At 42.0% G+C, this 16,162-nt stretch overlaps 1 non-coding gene across 1 annotated transcript; it reads left to right on the plus strand.

Moving 5' to 3' along the window:
- The first annotated feature begins 15,664 nt into the window (after window positions 1-15,664).
- On the plus strand, window positions 15,665-15,737 carry TRNAR-ACG (transfer RNA arginine (anticodon ACG)). The gene has a single exon. It is a non-coding gene; the product is annotated as a tRNA-Arg (tRNA).
- The last annotated feature ends 425 nt before the right edge of the window (window positions 15,738-16,162 follow it).

The raw sequence follows: 16,162 nt of genomic DNA on the forward strand, positions 1-16,162 counted from the left end.
CATCCCTGAGTGGCATTACGTGAGCAATAAATCCCAGTCACCCCTTGGATATAAACCTGCACAGGCTCAATCCGATTGGAGCGCCTTAATTGCCTACTAGACCACCATGCGCCATAATTTGGTTATATGGTTACCACCCAGCGTAGTAAATGGTTTCCTGGTGTACAGGAAACCATTTGGCTTGTCACTCAGTGTAGAGTCATCCGTAGACAGAAGGAAGAGGAAAGAATGAAGGAAGGAAATACAGAAGAGGAAAGACGGAAAGAAGGAAGAGAGGAAAGGGCAGGCACCCGAGAGCAGCACTACATCGAGTGAGTGGATGGTAAGCGCCCCCAACAACCACACGAAAATAATAGTAATAATAATAATAATAATAATAATAATAATAATAATAATAATAACAACAACAATTATATGGGGTGTATCATTAAAGATCGTGTTTTGCTCATGAGCATCGTGTCTTACAGCCATCATCAGACGACTTTAATAAAATTGGGAAAGAAATGTCAGAGAAAAATAAATGAAAGAAAAGTAAAAACGCACGACTCAAACAGCAATTTCCCTACGATGACGTCATTCCTGTTTGCTGCAGCCAAACAATATACTTCACCACACACACACACACACACACACACACACACACACACACACTAATACCAATTCCAAGTAAATTTCCATAAGCTAATCACAATACAGGCGGTGGGTAGCATATCAGTCCTTAGTGGTGACAGGGACAAAATAAAGTCACATCTCGTCACTCGTTGTCACCACCACGTCACAGCCTCCCAGAGGCGTGACAGAGTGAAGGAATGCAGTATGAGTCCCAGGGGTGTTATGTTACACACACACAGGCACTACATGTTTGTTGACACAGAGGGCTCACTGCTGTTATCTCAAGACAGTCTATGTGAATCTGATTTTAGTTGTCTTTTTGTTTTGTTTGTTTTCTTAGTCTAACTCTGTTCTGTCTGTCTCTCTGTCTCATATATATATATATATATATATATATATATATATATATATATATATATATATATATATATATATATATAGAGAGAGAGAGAGAGAGAGCGAGAGAGACTGCAAAACAAAGTAGAAATGCAGACAAAACAAAACGACACTTAATGTAGTGCTTATTTCCTTTTCTACCATTTTATTGTTCTTTTCCCTCAACTTTCTCAATATGACTACCACCGCTATTATCGCAACTATTCTATTAACGCTACCACCTTCACACGAACACTTACACCAACCACCACACCCTGTACTACAGCCACTGCTACTACCTTCATCTTTATAATTACCATCATAATCATCCACACTATATCATTACTCTTAGGACAATAAGGTACTTATCTTCACCACTATCCTGACCATCACAAATCACCTACCACCACAACTAACACCACAGTCACCTCCTTTAAAATCACTACAACTACCACCAGGTCCTCAATCACCACAACCACTCCTAACATCACTGCAGCTATCGTCTCTACCTCCACTACCAACACCATAACCCCAGCCACCACAAAAAATACCATCACTAACCTCCCAAATACCGCAACTAAACAACACTACCACCACTGTCAAACCACCACTACCACATCTGCTGCCTCAATAACCATCCGCTAATTTTACTCCTACCACAACAACCCCTCCCGACCATGACCCTTCATTCCTATCCATTCACCACCAGCAACACTACTGTCACTATCCTAATGCCACAACCATCCCCATCACTACAATAACTGAAGTCATCTGCACTGAACTCCCCCATACCGCTTCCGTCCATAGTGCCTACCACAACCACCATCCCTATCCCCACATGAGTGCCCCCTCCACATTCCCTCCTCTCCCCGCGCCCCTATCAGTGACGACTATTGTATCTGGCGGGGCGGAACCAGTCTGCTAATATGAGCTTGTCGCATCTGCACACACACCCTCCCTCCGGTGTGTGGGAGGTCCTGCTGGTATTTCCCTGGTTGGTTGTCTGTCATGATATTTTTCCACTTCAGGTGTGTTCTATCAATAATAATAATAATAATAATAATAATAATAATAATAATACTTTCATATTAACAGGCACTGTTATGCCACTTCTTTGGAATGAAATTTCCTTATTGTTATTTAAAAACGTCTTGAATTATGTATCTTTAAAATCGATATGTTTTGTTTTTCATCAGATAACAGTTCTAGCAAAAACCTACTCACTAAGAATAGTGTACCCTCAAATAATGTACTTTCAGGTGAATCTACACTTAATGTAAAGTCAATACACTGGGCGGCAACCTTATTAGCAACAAGTGCAAATGTGGCAGCATTGTTTAAGGTGCTTCATGCGAATGTGGCCTATAAGTGTTTGAATTCGGAAGACACTGCGATGTATTATTAACCAGTTTCATTCAGGGACTAGTGTCCAATTGCCTTAAAAAGACTAACACCAAGCTCCCCGTGGTCCTAATAGGGCAACAAAGCAGTTATGGGTGAATGAGTAAGCCTAAGGAGAAATAAAACGGCAAGAAAGGTGTTTTGGAGCCTGCTAGGTCCACGACCATATGGCTTCATTCGTATTCCAGGTGACAAATTTTTGCCTTTTTTTTTTTTTAACTTTATTCTACATTTTACACCTCAGCATCCTCATGTAAATTATAAACGAAATTTACATCGAATTGAGCAGAATACGAATACACACACACACACACACACACACACACACACACACACACACACACACACCATAAAGCTCTTGAGATACAAAATGCATAGTTAAGAAAGAAGTGCTAGACAATCACCTGGCATTATCACAGTGGTGTTTGTATGGAGTTTCAGCCTTGAATGTGTGTGTGTGTGTGTGTGTGTGTAATGCACCGGGTCGGTCAGGATCACTTTGATGGTCGTGATCGTCAGCTTTTACCCTCCAGGAAGGGAGCTGAGAGTCATATAGTCCGATCTAAGGGCAAGGCTGTGACCTTCACACACACACACACACACACACACACACCCGTCCCCTTGCTCAAGGGGGTCAGTAACCACCCACTTCGTCAGTGAAACTTTTCACAACCTGAGCGAGGCACGAACTCCTGTCTACCAGATGGAATGCGAGAACGTTACCACTGTGCCAACGACCGGTGTGTGTGTGTGTGTGTGTGTGTGTGTGTGTGTGTGTGTGATCTTGCCTTACCTAACAAGTCTTCCGAATTATGGGTTGCCGTTTTCTTGAGAGGCTGATGTGTTACAGAGAGAGAGAGAGAGAGAGAGAGAGAGAGTAATGAATCAATGAGTCAGTAACTGAGGTGCTCTAAGCAAACGGAGAAAAATTAACGAAATGTTACGTAAAGAAACAATGTCGTTAAGATAAAATAATACTATAGTTCGCCATCTGCAACTCATCCTAACACATTCCAGCCTAACCCAAGACAATTCATCATAACCCAAGCCAACCTAACCAAAGCAAGCCAAACCCATCTCATCTTAGCTCAATCAACCCAAGTCACCATCTGCAGTCCCTATCAGTCCATATCACTTAAACAATATACATCCCTTTTTTCTGTTTACTTCCCTTTTCCTTAAGCATACTGGGTGAACATGTGCAGAATAATCAATGAAGGTAAATTTTCTGGGGTCTTTTCTTGTCATCTATCCTTCTGTCGTGCACGAATGGCTTCAGTAAAGATAATTTTAGGCCCAGTTTATGACAAGTAAGTATCAGGTTACCTGTTAGTTTACAGTAACTTATTTTATAATTCCAATCGCTCCTAATACAGCAAAAATAGGAGAAGTAAAATTTTGGTATTGGTCGAAATGACAAACTGAGTATAAGATGGGAGTGCTTATAAGTGCCGACTAGGGGATGTTGGTGTGATGGAAGTATCTGAATCATGACTTCCACGGAGAAGCGCGATGTATGTTACTATTTGACTGGATATTAACACTTGTCGTTTAAGAGAATTAGGGTATACTGTATCCTACATAAAAAAAAAACAGCTGCGATGAAAAAGGAATTACTGAGTATTGATAAAGGCTACGATAGTACGGCGAGTCGGGAAAAAATGCTATCTACATCCCAAACCGCTTAAAAACAATTTGTGGTTCATTAGGTAGTCAGGGTGGAGGGTAGAGATGATGGTGAAGATGGCGTGGGGAGGGGAGGGGGAGAGAAGGAGAGATGGAGGAGTGGCAGGAGATAGAAGGAACAGGAAGGAAAAGGCAAGGAGAGAGAAGATAGAAGATGGGGAAGGTGGAAGAGGGAGGGAAGGAAGAGAGGGGAGGAGGAGTGGATGATATGAGGGACGGAAAGAGAAGACAGAGAGAAAGGGGAGGGGGGTCAGAAGAAGGGAATGGGGAAGGGAATAAGAGGAAGGGAAGGGGGAAGGGGGTAAGAGGAAGAGGAAAGGGGATTAGAGGAAAGGAAAGGGAAATGGGATAATGGGATATGAGGAAGAGAAAGAGGAAGGAGTTTAGAAGAACGGAATAGAGGGCGAGAAGGGTGAAGAGGGAGAGAAGGGGGAAGAGGGAGAGAAGGGGGAAGAGGGAGAGAAAGGGGAAGAGGAAGAGAAGGTGCAAGAGGAAGAGAAGGTGCAAGAGGGAGAGTAGGGGCAAGAGAGATAGGGAGGAGTAGATGGAAGAGGAAGCACAAAAGGAGGAGAGAGAGGAAAGAAGATGAAAAAGGTGAGGAAATGGAGGAGAGAGAGAGAAAGAGGGGGGAGAGAAGAAGAGAAATGGGACGAGGAAGAGGAAGATGAAAAAGGAGACAGGGAGGAGGTGAGAGGATGGAAGGAGTCAAATGACAAAGAAGGAAAGAAGGAGTAAAAGGAAGGAAGACTAAGGAAGAGAAAGGGAACTGAGCAAGGATTAAGAGAACGGGAAGGAAAGACACAGCAGAGAAGCGTGGTAAGAGGAATGGAAGGAGAAAGAGGATGGAAAATGAAGGAAATGGGATGAGAAAACTGAAAATTTAGAAGAAATGGAAGGAGTGAGTGAAGAAGGGAGGAGTAGAAGGGTTGGGGAGAGTCTGAAGAAATACGAGAGAGAGAGAGAGAGAGAGAGAGAGAGAGAGAGAGAGAGAGAGAGAGAGAGAGAAGGAGAGGGGGGGAGCAGGGTGACGGCAGTACGTGATGAGAGTTGCAATAGTAGTTGATGGATGGCAGTGGCTGACGATGGAATGAGGAGCAGTAAGGTGGATGGCTTGTATCTGCAGGCGAGAGGTTGAAGGAGTCTACTGTATACACGAAAGATAAAAAGACAGAAATCAAGCAAACTGGAGGTTACAAGGGAATAATACATCTCAGAAGTGAAAGAATCTAATGAAACGAACGAAGAAGAACAAAGAGGATAAAAACACAAAAAATGCATCTAAGAGGAATGAAAAACTTAAAAACAAAAGAAACCACAGAAAAGAGAACCAAAGGATCATCTCAAAGGAAAAAAGGGGAGGAAAAACTATTTTTTTTTAGTCAGGTAGGATGGAATGAGGAGCAACCAGGAGAGAGCATAAAAATATAATAATGATAAGTAGACCTCTAACAACACTGCAGATATATGAGTAAGCAAAGGACAGAGAGGAAAAAATAAGAAAAAATCCATCATTGGAGTAAATAAAAAGGGCATGAGACCTAGAAAGTGGTGTAAACGAAAGTGGGTAGAACACAAAAAGCTGTAAATCAGATATAAGAGGATAGGGCACCGAAAAGGAAGCTAAAGACTGCGGAATGAGGAGTAGTCAGGGGATGTATTTTAAAAAGCTCGTTGGATTTTTATTTGTTCAATTTTTTACAATAAATGTCTTCCAAGCAGTTAAGTATACTCGTAATTAAAGATCCCATTTTGGTTCCCGTATTATTTTACTCATATATTCACGGTAATTTGACTGCAAAGCGTGTGGAAGCATTATGAGAAGAAAAGCGTATACACAAGCAATTTAGACAACATAAAACGTAAGAGACATTCTATATGCACATCCCTTGATCTGTGGCTGGCAGGGGATCAAATGGAGGAACCGAGACCCTTCATCCCGGGAACATATTCATTTTCTTGCTGCAGACATAGAACAAATTTACGTTATACTGTATACACCTTTTCACTCAATGACCCCCCCCTCTCCCTCTGTCTCTCTCAAATGCATTTTGGAGTGTGTTAAACAAACTTGGAGTCAGGGGAATAATTCCAAGAAATCTATTTATTCTGAACTTACGAGAAAGGGAATACCTGTGGAGAATTAGCATTATCTTGGTATAACGCGAATAAAATGCTAAAACTAAGGGAACGAAAGTTTACATTTAATGAAGCAAAATTATGTCATTCATTTAAATACACCTATAAGGACAGTAAACGCTGTAATTACACTGCATTCCACTTTACACAGCAGCCATAAGCAGCGGTATAAAGGTTAACGTCCTAGAATTTCTGGTGTGGGATTCAGTAACTACAAAAACTGTGATTCTGATGTTTTATTCATAACTTCATGTATAAAGCAAGACCATACAATTCATGGTAATGAGACTTTGTGACGTATTTTAAGTGCATAAGTGGTTTCGCGTCACCACTTCCTCGGCCCGGCCTGCACTGTATGTGCAGGGAATCTTTCAACAACAACAACAACAACAATTTGCTGAATAAGTTGCAAAGTCAGAGGTATTACGAAAACTTAAACGCCACTTAGTATTGTGACTTAGGAATGATTCTGGAGAAATGAGATTACTTCGAAAGAATCATACCAGTGCTCTAGTAACTAACTTTATTAAGCTTCTCATGGTGGTCAGCCCCAATATTCTGCACCAGCTAAAGCCAAGCCATTCTGTTTCAGCTGACAGTAACAGGGAACTGAGAGTGTTAAGAAGATTCACCTTTTCAAGGAACGGTAACGCAAAATACAAGAATATTAGCGACAGCGAGAAAGAGAGATTAGTAAGTTGAAATGCTTCAAACGCGCGATGCCACTAAAGATAGCAAGTCACACAAAGGAAAGAGAGAGAGAGAGAGAGAGAGAGAGAGAGAGAGAAGTCGAAATGCTTTAGATGTGGGATGCTGCTAAAGATAAGTCACACACAAAGGAAAGAGAGAGAGAGAGAGAGAGAGAGAGAGAGAGAGAATCATATTACCCTTGGGAATATAGATTACCGCCCGCTTGTAATCTGACCCGTCTCTTATCATCCTTTGATCGTGAGTCTTATCTGGACAGGTCAGCTAAGGTCAGAGGCTAGGAACTCGAGGAGGTGGGTGGGTGTGGATATTAGGCGCTATTAAAGGTGGATAATAATAATAATAATAATAATAATAATAATAATAATAATGATGATGATGATGATTCACTAGACGTACAGTTTACACTACCCTCTCACAGACGCGAAACCTCCTGCGTTCTGATATTTTACTTAGAATGAGTCATAGGAGGCCGGGAATGCCCATACTATCACCGTGGCCCTCTCATGATCGGAAAAACTATTATATTCAATTCAGGATAGGGAAGACGATCTTATTAAGCTGCAAGTAAGTCATAGTAGCCTGAATTAATGAGGATTTTTGCAGCCTAAATTTGCTCAGCAAGGGTTTTGTTCGACGAAAAGTTATGGTCAAAAAAAAAAAAAAAAAAAAAAATCTCTAAATACGTTTAACAATTCCTTTCAGTCAACAAAACTATCTGTGATGGAAATGGCCTCAGTGAGAATATGCTCAGTAATATCATGTAAAATAAAATTTGCTTGTTGAAAATATTCTGAATTAAAGTACGGTTAGGAATGATCAGCTGAACGAGAAATATACTTATCAATAATCTGCATTTCGAGGCCGTAAAAAACTATGCTATTTGCACTGAAACTTGGCCCAAAACTGCCATCTCTCCATCGCGAAGATTAGACTGTAAGAAGAGATTAACACTAGAATGCAATGCTCATCACAAAGATGTGCTGTAGAAAGGATATTGAGTCACACCCTTGTCTTATTTTACCACTGAGCTACGTGAAATAAACTGCAGAAGGACGAATATCTTGATGATGGAACTATAGGATTTGTGTAATTTTGCCGAATGGAAGTATGTTTAACTGGAATACAATCAGCGAGTTGTTCAGCGAAAATATACCCAGCGGTAAGATTCTCAGAAATATATCTTCAACCAGGAACTGTTAATTGTAAAATACTTAGGGAATTTGTTGAACGAAAAATTCAAAGGAACGATATGTTCAATGGAAAATAGGCTCAGCGATGACTTTCACGAAAAATTCTCCGCCGTGGCTTATGCAAAAAAAAAAAAAAAAAATCCGTCTAGTATTTCTTCGAGTAAATATAGGCCTACTCGGTGTGGATTTGCTCAATGAAAAATTATGCTCAGCCTGCATTTGTTTAGCGAAAATATGCTCTATGCAAGTGATGTTCAACTCCAAGAGATTTGTTTGAAGTCGAGATTTGGTCAATGAAAAGAGTTATTCAGCGACCCCTCTCCTCCCCTTTTTTCCTAAGCACGGTTTTGTTAATCGAGAACTTTATTCATCGCTGAGTTATGTTCACCGCACAGTTTTGTTCAACGTAGTTTTGTTCACGGAAGATAATTTCGGTCAGTGCAGAGAAGTTTGTTCAGCGTTAAACGTTTTGTTCGGCGCAGTCCTCCCCTAAAGGTAATTACTGTGGTGTGAGATATATGAAGGAGAGATTAGCTCCGTCTGGCTCTAATAGCATCATTAATAACACCTTGATTATCTCATTACTCTTATATGGGCCTCTAATGATCTTCCTGGGTCTCTCTCTCTCTCTCTCTCTCTCTCTCTCTCTCTCTCTATCTATCTATCTCTCTCTCTCTCTTATTTACATTCCCTTGCTCTCCTCTCCTGCATGCCTACTCGCTCTCTCCGTTTTGTTCTATTCTTACTTTATTTACCCTCTCTCTCTCTCTCTCTCTCTCTCTCTCTCTCTCTCTCTCTCTCTCTACTTTTCTGCGTTCTCACTAGGTCACCCACTCTAATCTCACTTGCTCACTCACTAATCTAACTCGGTCAGTTTCTAATCTCCTCACTCACACTCTAACTTAATTCGTTCACTCACTCCAATTCTCTCTACGCTCGCTCTTGGTTGGCAGACAATACCCTATACTATTTTCACCTAAACTTGGTACAGAATTTTCGTCCTATTATAGCTTATTTCACAGAGCTCTGAAAAGGCAGTGCTGCATTTCTACAGCCCTGTCATCGCACTTGTTCGTGACTAGCATCATATTCAAGTGTTAATTCACTGTTACAACTCGGCATTCATGATAAAGATGGCAATTTTAGGCCAAGTTAGAGTAAAATGAATATAGTATTGGAATGATGTGGTAAGCAATAATTTTTCCTACTGGGGCGAGATATAGACAAGAACTGGTGGGCCTCAGGGAACGAGCTAGTTAAACTATGCACTTTCTGATACCTAATGTATATATATATATATATATATATATATATATATATATATATATATATATATATATATATATATGAAATGTGCTTCCAAGAGATTAGGTGTGCTGAGCCGATTACGTTCCTTCTTTACCCCTGCACAATTGTTGACTCTATACACGAGTTTTATCCGACCCTGTGTGGAGTACATCTCTCATGTGTGGGGAGGTTTCCCACATACAGCTCTTCTGAATAAGGTGGAGTCAAAGGCTTTTCGTCTCATTAACTCTCCTCATCTTACTGACTCCCATTCAACCTCTGTCTCTTCGCCGCACTGTTGCATCTTTATCTCTTTTCTATCGCTACTTCAATGGTCACATCTCCTCTGAACTGTCTGCTTGCATCCCTCAACCTCTACGACGGGCGCGTAGCACCCGTCAAGCAGCAAAATCTCATCCCCTTTCTGTCCAGCTTTCTAATGCAAGAGTTAACCATTACTCCCAGTCCATTTATGCAACAGGTCAGCTCTGGAACTGTCTCCCTCTGTCTGTATTTCCTACTTCCTATGATCTCCAGTCTTTCAAACGCAGTGTGTCCAGGCATCTCGAAATGATCGGATCTTGAATAATCTCTCTTGTATTTTGTTTTTCTCTTGGAAGGAACAGTTTGCGGGCTCGTGGCCTTTGGTTCCTTCATGCTTGCATAATACACACACACACACACACATATATATATATATATATATATATATATATATATATATATATATATACTGTATAAATCATCATCAGCCGTTTGAGTTGGGACGATACAGCCAATGTATCTCTACCAAGTGGCTTAGGCTGTCTGGTAGAGATTGTATGTAGGGTGAGAAGTGCTTGTAAGTGTAATTGTAGTGTTGGAATGGCTTTGGATGTGTGTGTAGTCTGTAAACCAAGTGTAATCGACCCGCGCAAGCCGACTGGGTGCAAGCATACTTTACAGTAAGCGACACTGGTTCAACCACAGCACCCCTTGTGTCCGCCAATGCAGTACGTGGCCGGGTGAACACGCCCAAAGTTTATTACCCTGGCGGGGCGCGAACCCTGGTCCACCTTTGTACGAAACGCACACTCTACCACTGTACCACAGAGCCTCCATATATATATATATATATATATATATATATATATATATATATATATATATATATATTATATATATATATATATATATATTGCTCCTTGTCTTTCTTGCTCTAACTCTCGTATCCACTTGCCTTAATTCATTAGGTTTATCCTTGCTCTCTCTTGTTTTATTTCACTGCTTCTAAGAGCTCACTTTAATCTCACTTTCCTTGGTCTCCCATTTTTCCTTGCTCTGTTCTCTTGCTTTCTCTGATCTTGTCTGTTGCTTAGCAAGGGTCATTATTCCCCTCCTCACCCTCTCCCTCCCCCCCTGTGTGTGTGTGTGTGTGTGTGTGTGTGTGTGTGTGTGTGTGTGTGTGTGTGTGTGTGTGTGTGTGTGTGTGTGTGTGTGTTGCCCTCTCTAGTCAGGTCAGGTTCTGGCCAGGTTAATTATAGAATGTGCTCACCTGGGGCACTGACCACTCCCTCGCTCACTCCCTTCCTCTTGCTCACTCATGGCTTTTTTTTTTTTTTTCTCTCACCCACTTGCTCACTCTGTGCTTCCTTTCTCCCTCACTTGCTCACTCATGTTCACTCATTGTTTCCTTTCTTGCTAACTCGCTCATTCTTCACTTTCCTTTCTCCTCCACTCGTTCGCAGACATCCTCTCGCTCATTCATCATTCGTTTTTTCTTTGCCTCTCGCATTCACTCACTCACTCTTACTCGTTCACTACTCTTTCTCTCTAACGTTTACGCCCATTTCTTCCTCTGTCCTATACCCTTCCACTGTGTTCTCACTCCCTAGTCACTCACTGCTGCATTCGCTTCCTGTTTCATTCACTCAGTCTTTATCTTCATACTATGCACTATTCATTTTTTTTTTCTTTAGTAGCTCTGCATTGCTCTGTCAGTATCAGTCAGTCTGTCTGTATTCCTAGCTAGCCATCCATCTACCTAGCTATCTGTCTATTTATCACCTAGCTATCTATCCATCTATCTACCTATCTTTATCCATCTATCTATCCATCCGTCTATCCACTGATCTGTCTATCTATCTATTTATCCATCTCTATCTATCTATGGTCATTTTGCCTGGACTCCTATCGCAGTTTCTTAACGTTCAACTACATCAGTATTTATCTACCTACCTACCCATTTAACTCTCTATCCTTCTTTCTACCTACCTACCTATCTACCTAAATCTATCTGCCTATATATCTCTCTCTGTAGACCTTTGCTTACCTTTATCATGACTCTACTGCTTTTCCTCTTTCCATCATCATCATCGTCATCATCATCATCATCATCATTATTTCACTACTGTATGAATAGGTTGGTGGTGTCTGGAAACAGGAACAAATATGAGTATGTATGTATATAATTCTATGAGAGAGAGAGAGAGAGAGAGAGAGAGAGAGAGAGAGAGAGAGAGAGAGAGAGAGAGAGAGAGACCTGTCGTCAAAGTACCCGGTGAAATTTGCCGTACATCCATTCACTCATTTAAGCCAGTAATACTCATTATGATACCCACACCCATCCTTAAGTCACTTTTATGCTAATACAGGAACTTTTACTGACTTAGAGTATTAGTTTTCTCATACGTTACTTCTTTCCTTCATTCTTTCCTCGTCCTTCTGCCTACGGGTGACTTTACACTCCCTCTTCTATCTCTCCTTCACTTTTTCCTCTTCATTCTGCCTATGGGTGACTCTACACTGAATGACAAGCTAAATAGTTTCCTGTACACCAGGAAATCATTTACTACGCTGGGTGGTAACCATATTACCAAATTTTGGCGCCTGGTGGTTTAGTGGGTAATTACGGCGCTCTAATAGGGTTGAGCCGGTGCAGGATTATATCCAAGGGATGGTTGGGGTTTATTGTTCACGTAATGCCACTCTGAGATGAGTGAGGCTGGTCACTCTCATCTTAAATGTCAGGACCAACTTGCCTAGCCCCGGGCTCCTACGCTCCTCATGGGGCAACATAGAATTGGATGATAATATAATAAATAGGTACTTTAACTTACTGAGACCCCTACACTACAGTACTCTTATTTTACTCTAAATCTACCCCTTCCTTCGTGCTTCTCTCTTTCACTAGTATTTTGCGGTTTCTTTTTGCTGTGCCTGTATTTCTTCCATGCCTTGCTCTCTCTCTCTCTCTCTCTCTCTCTCTCTCTCTCTCTTCACACACACACACACACACACACACACACACACACAGTTTCAAGCATATGCCAGGTAAGTATACGACAAGTAAGGGTTACTGTAGATATAAAAAAAATTCGTATTAACCACAATTACTTCGCTCTTTTCCTTTTCAGGTTACACGATGATAGTCTTCCTTCCTTTCACACTTTCCTTTAAAATGTCCAAACAAGTTTTTCTATACTTCATGGTATTCCCCACTTTTGCTGCAGGGTTAGGCTAGATGGTTTGGTGGGGCGGGGGGGGAAGAGCCTTCTTTACTATTCTTGTCTCATTCTAGTAGTTTAGTCACTCTTGTAGGAGCTGCCAAGCATGGGACAACTGGCCTACTGCAGTAATCCTCTCTTTTTATTCTCTCTCTCTCTCTCTCTCTCTCTCACACACACACACACACACACACACACACACACACACACACACACACACACACACACACAATTTCAACCACTATTCAGACCGGTTATAAGAATTACATCATTTGTCTTTACCCCATATTTTCGTACAAAAATATCTAACTAAAAGGCAATTATGCATCCTCATCTTTTCGTCTTCTGGTGTTGCACAAAAGAGAATATTTATTATATTTCACACGGAAGTCATTCCTCAGATGGCTAAAACAGTTCCGCTATAGGAAGAGCAAACTGAATGAACATTGTCATACTTCACTGCTCATTGGAGTTGGTTTCGTTCCTGTTGCGTGTCCACAGGGTTTCTCTCAGTTGAATGAAATCGTCTGAAGTAAGCCAGACAAGGGGTTTAACGCTTCTCTCGCCGTACACAAAGTGAAGTAAGGATTGTAAAAGCAGGATTTGTGGAGCTAAGGTTGTGAAGCGGGAGCTGTAATGAAGTTTGGAGATTATGCAGCAACGACTTAAATGGAGAGGAAAGTTGTGAAGCAACGACTAAAATGAAGGGGAAGACTGTAAAACGACCAAAATGAAGGGGACGATTGTGAAACGACTAAAATGAAGAGGAAGATTGTGAAACAACGACTCAAATGAAAATGGAAGATCACGAAACTACGATTTATACCAAAGTGGAAAGCAGTGAAGTGACGACTAAAGGGAAGACTAACGATTGTGAAGGGATGACAAAGTGAAGGTTGAAGTGTGTGAAATAGGGAACTGAAAATTAGGACTGTAAAGTGTGGAGTCTTGTGAGAGGAGAGACAGAAAGGTCACGTTGGTAGCCACATTTCTCAGGGCGATTTTTGGTGTGGTGGGCAAGGCGGGAGGGAGTAAGGAATTCATTGCTAAAGGGCACGGAGAGTAATGACAGTGTGGGCAGTGGTGAAGGGTGTGGGGAGTAGAGGGGTGCGTTTGGTATGGGAGGGAGAGGTGTGGGGTGCGGGGTGTTGAGTGTGGTGTCGGGTGTGAGGTGTGGGATGGGATGTGGTGTGGGGTGTGGTGTGGTGTGGTGTGTGGGGTATGGTATGGAGCGTGGGGTATGGTGCGGTGGGGTATGGTGCGGTGGGGTGTGGTGTGGTGGGGTGTGGGGTAAAGTGTGTGGTGTATGGGGTAAAGGGTGTGGGGTAAAGTGTGTGGTGTATGGGGCAAAGGGTGTGGGGTAAAGTGTGTGGTGTATGGGGTAAAGGGTGTGGTGTGTGGTGCGAGGTGAGGGGCGTGGGGTGGGGTGAGGGGTAGGGTGAGGGGTGTGGTGTGGGGTGAGGGGTATAGTGTGGGGTGAGGAGTATGGTGTGGGGTGAAGGGTGTGTTGTAGGTTGAGGGGTGTGCTGTGGGTTGAGGAGTATGATGTGGGGTGAGGAGTATAGTGTGGGGTGAGAGGTATGGTGTGGGGTGAGAGGTATGGTGTGGGGTGAGGAGTATGGTGTGGGATGTGGGGTGAGGGGTGTTGTGTGAAGTGAGGGGTGTGGTGCGAAGTGAGGGGTGTGGTGTGAGGTGAGGGGTGTGATGTGAGGTATGGGGAGTAGTTTGGGGTGTAGTGAGGGGTGGGGTGAGGGGTAAGTAACGCTAGGTGAGAGGTATGTGGTGTTGGGTGAGGGCTGGGAGTATGAGGAGGGGGTATGTATTAGGCGGTATGGGATGAGGCTTGAGAAACGAGGGGCAATGTTCCGTCAAGTTTTTATATACATATGCGGACCAAAATGTTGCTGTGTGCACTGATGTCGAAGCAACTTGTGGCTGAACCATAAATAATAACAAATAAACCACACACACACACACACACACACACACACACACATATATATATATATATATATATATATATATATATATATATATATATATATATATATATATATATTTGGATGAAAGATAAAAAAATAATTGCTTTATGCAAGTGGCGGGAATAACAGCACTCATTTTCTAGGTGGCATAAGAGGCTTCGTAGTGTATCTTCCTCGGCGCTTATTTTGCTTTTTGCACCATTACAGTTTCTTGTATGTTATCTATTGGGTTTTAGTATCCGCGTACTTTTCGTCAGTAACATACAAGAGGTTACTGAGGTGTAATGTGTCTGATAAACCGCTAAGGAAAAACTGTTTCTAAATCTCCAGACACTTTAACTGGCTTGTAGCCCGAGTGTGCAACTCAGCCCCAAGGTTTTGGCAAAGTTGGACTATTATAATTATTCTCATGGCAGAAATTACCCTGTCTTTGGCGCACTCAGGATCCTACTCTTAAGAAAAAATGAAAAATGACAAATCTCCAAGGTCGACGTCTTCCCTCAGCTGAGCTACACGTCTGGAGGTAGCCAAAACGGTAATGCCAGTTCTGTTCTATGCAGCTGGAAGGTAGGAGGTGAGTAGAGGACAGTGTTTGGTGAAGGGTGTGGTGAGGACAAAGGGTGAGGGGTGTGGTGGTGGGTAAAGGGTGGGCCCAGGATTAGCTGATTGTGCATGGGCTCTTCAAGGACTTTCAGAGGCCAACTTTCAAATACTTTCTTGCTTAAAAAGAACTTAACACCATTATGTGGAAGAAAATTAAGAAAACAAAAGGACAATCAAATTCACAGGACTTTTCAATGGCCTCGTGGCGCAACGGATAACGCGTCTGACTACGGATCAGAAGATTCCAGGTTCGAATCCTGGCGAGGTCGTAGTATATTTTAGTACCGATTTCAAGTGTCGTACCACTTCCTACGGTACAAGTCAATGGGCATTGCACATGCATAATAATCTGATATTAATGAATAGCTCACTATGCATATTTTTTTTCTCATGATCTTCAAGTTACCAGTTTTCAACTGGGTACTATGTCTTTTCGGCCGAACATAATAGACATTGCATTACTACGCAGTCCACAAACGAAGAGAAAAACAAACATCCAACTGCACAAATACACAAGTTACTGTCTGTGATTTAACCTAAACTAATTAAATTAATGAGTCTGTTGGTATGCGACTGAGGTGTGGGACTGTGTAGTGAGTGAGACGGGAGGGGCAATAACAATAAGGAAGTTAGCAGGAAGTACAACCACAGCAGGGGCACAGCTGCGTGTGTGAGAGAGAGATTGAGAGAGAGA

The sequence above is a fragment of the Coenobita brevimanus genome, chromosome 57 (assembly GCF_032717465.1).
Source record: "Coenobita brevimanus isolate Jiangsu-jjx chromosome 57, ASM3271746v2, whole genome shotgun sequence".
Classification (NCBI taxonomy): Eukaryota; Metazoa; Arthropoda; class Malacostraca; order Decapoda; family Coenobitidae; genus Coenobita; species Coenobita brevimanus.